This window comes from Saimiri boliviensis, chromosome 10 (assembly GCF_048565385.1).
Source record: "Saimiri boliviensis isolate mSaiBol1 chromosome 10, mSaiBol1.pri, whole genome shotgun sequence".
In the NCBI taxonomy this organism is placed as follows: domain Eukaryota; kingdom Metazoa; phylum Chordata; class Mammalia; order Primates; family Cebidae; genus Saimiri; species Saimiri boliviensis.
Window position 1 is genome coordinate 111,886,023 of NC_133458.1, and position 2,963 is coordinate 111,888,985.

The following is a 2,963-nucleotide window of genomic DNA, read 5'->3' on the forward strand; positions in this document are numbered from 1 at the left end:
CAAAACAGTGTGCTTGGAGTGGCTGGGAACAGCTAACTCCTTCTGTAGCTGTGGTTGGAGAAGTTTTTCAGGCTGATATCTGGGATCAGTGATAAATGATAGGCTAGTGATACTCAAACCATGTACAGAGAGAACTCTAAGTGTTTTTGCTACAACTATTTTACCACTTACTGTATGGGAGAAATCTCTATTTGGTATTTGATAATTTTTTATTTTGTAATAAGCCCTTTCTTCCATAATGAACTTAAAAGGTGTCTTAAAAAAACCTAATTGAATATTGAACTTCCATTTCTGTGTATAACCTGCACAAAGTTTTTGTTGACATTTACTATCAGTGCCATATCAAGATCAATAACCAGGCAGGGCGTGGTGGCTCACACCTGTAATCTCAGCACTTTAGGAGGCCAAGGCTGGTGGATCACTTGAGGTCAAAAGTTCAACAACAGCCTGGCCAACATGGTAAAAAAAACATCTCTACTAAAAATAAAAAAATTAGCCAGATGTGGGGCAGACGCCTGTAATCCCAGCTATTCAGGAGGCTGAGACAGGAGAATTGCTTGAATCCGGGAGGCAGAGGTGAGCTGAGTGCACCATTGCACTCCAGCCTGAACAACAGAGCGAGATTCCACGTCAAAAAATAAAAAGAATAGCTTTTTGGCAACAGGTTTGCGGCCAGAACACAGGTGTCGTGAAAACTCCCCTTAAAAGCCAAAATGGGGGCTGGGCGCGGTGGCTCAGCCTGTAATCCCAGCACTTTGGGAGGCCGAGGCGGGTGGATCACGAGGTCAAGAGATCGAGACCATCCCGGTCAACACGGTGAAACCCCCGTCTCTACTAAAAACACAAAAAATTAGCTGGGCATGGTGGCGTGTGCCTGTAATCCCAGCTACTCAGGAGGCTGAGGCAGGAGAATTGCCTGAACCCAGGAGGCGGAGGTTGCGGTGAGCCGAGATCGCGCCATTGCACTCCAGCCTGGGCAACAAGAGCGAAACTCCGTCTCAAAAAAAAAAAAAAAAAAAAAAAAAAAAAAAAAAAAAAAAGCCAAAATGGGAAAGGAAAAGACTCATATCAACATTGTCATCATTGGACACGTAGATTCCGGCAAGTCCACCACTATTGGCCATCTAATCTACAAATACAGTGGCATCAACAAAAGAACCATTGAAAAATTGGAGAAGGAGCCAACTGAGACGGGAAAGGGCTCCTACAAATATGCCTGGGTCTTAGATAAACTGAAAGCCAAGCGTGAACATGGTATCCCCATTGATATCTCCTTGTGGAAATTCAAGACCAGCAAGTACTACGTGACTATCATTGATGCCCCAGGACACAGAGACTTCATCAGAAACATGATTAGAGAGACATCTCAGGCTGACTGTGCTGTCCTGATTGTCGCTGCTGGTGCTGGTGAATTTGAAGATGGTATCTCCAAGAATGGGCAGACCCGAGAGCACGCCCCTCTGGCTTACACACTGGGTGTGAAACAACTAATTGCTGGTGTTAACAAAATGGATTCCACTGAGCCACCGACAGCCAGAAGAGATATGAGGAAATCATTAAGGAAGTCAGCACTTACATTAAGGAAATTGGCTGCAACCCTGACTTAGTAGCGTTTTGCCAATTTGTGGTTGGAATGGTGACAACATGCTGGAGCTAAGTGCTAATATGCCTTGATTCAAGGGCTAGAAAGTCACCCATAAGGATGGCAATGCCAGTGGAACCCACTGCTTGAGGCTCTGGACTGCATCCTACCACCAACTCACCCAACTGACAAGCCCTTGCACCTGCCTCTCCAGGATGTCTATAAAATTGGTGGTATCAGTACTGTTCCTGTTGGCCGAGTGGAGACTGGTGTTCTCAAACCTGGTATGGTGGCTACCTTTGCTCCAGTTAACATTATAACTGGAGTAACATCTGTCGAAATGCACAATGAAGTTTTGAGTGAAGCTCTTCCTGGGGACAATGTGGGTGTCAATGTCAAGAACGTGTCTGTCAAGGATGTTCATTGTGGCAACATTGCTGGTGACAGCAAGAATGACCCACCAATGGAAGCAGCTGTCTTCACTGCTCAGGTGATTATCCTGAACCAGCCAGGCCAAATCAGCCCTGGCTATACCCCTGTACTGGATTGCCACATGGCTCACATTGCATGCAAGTTCGCTGAGCTGAAGGACAAGACTGATCACTGATCTGGTAAAAAGCTGGAAGATGGCCCTAAATTCTTGAAGTCTGGTGATGCTGCCGTCATTGATATGGTTCCTGGCAAGCCCATTTGTGTTGAGAGCTTCTCAGACTATCTACCTCTGGGTTGCTTTGCTGTTCGTGATATGAGACAGACAGCTGCGGTGAGTGTCATCAAAGCAGTGGACAAGAAGGCTGCTGGAGCTGGCAAGGTCACCAAGTCTGCCCAGAAAGCTCAGAAGCCTAAACGAATATTATCCCTAATACCTGCCACCCCGGTCTTAATCACTGGTGGAAGAACGATCTCAGAACTGTTTGTTTCAATTGGCCATTTAAGTTTAGAAGTAAAAGACTGGTTAATGATAACAATGCATCATAAAACCCTCAGACAGAAAGGAGAATGTTTTGTGGACCACTTTGGTGTTCTCTTTTGCATGTGGCCGTTTTAAGCTATAGTTTTTAAAATCAGTACCTTTTTTTTTTTTTTTTTTTTTTTTTTTGAGACGGAGTTTTGCTCTTGTTACCCAGGCTGGAGTGCAATGGCGCGATCTCGGCTCACTGCAACCTCCGCCTCCTGGGTTCAGGCAATTCTCCTGCCTCAGCCTCCTGTGTAGCTGGGACTACAGGCACGTGCCACCACACCCAGCTAATTTTTTGTATTTTTAGTAGAGATGGGGTTTCACCATGTTGACCAGGATGGTCTCAATCTCTTGACCTTATGACCCACCTGCCTCGGCCTCCCAAAGTGCTGGGATTACAGGCGTGAGCCACTGTGCCCGGCC

At 46.0% G+C, this 2,963-nt stretch overlaps 1 pseudogene; it reads left to right on the top strand.

Moving 5' to 3' along the window:
* The first annotated feature begins 824 nt into the window (after window positions 1–824).
* On the top strand, window positions 825–2,630 carry LOC120360897 (putative elongation factor 1-alpha-like 3; annotated as a pseudogene).
* Window positions 2,631–2,963: the final 333 nt, after the last annotated feature.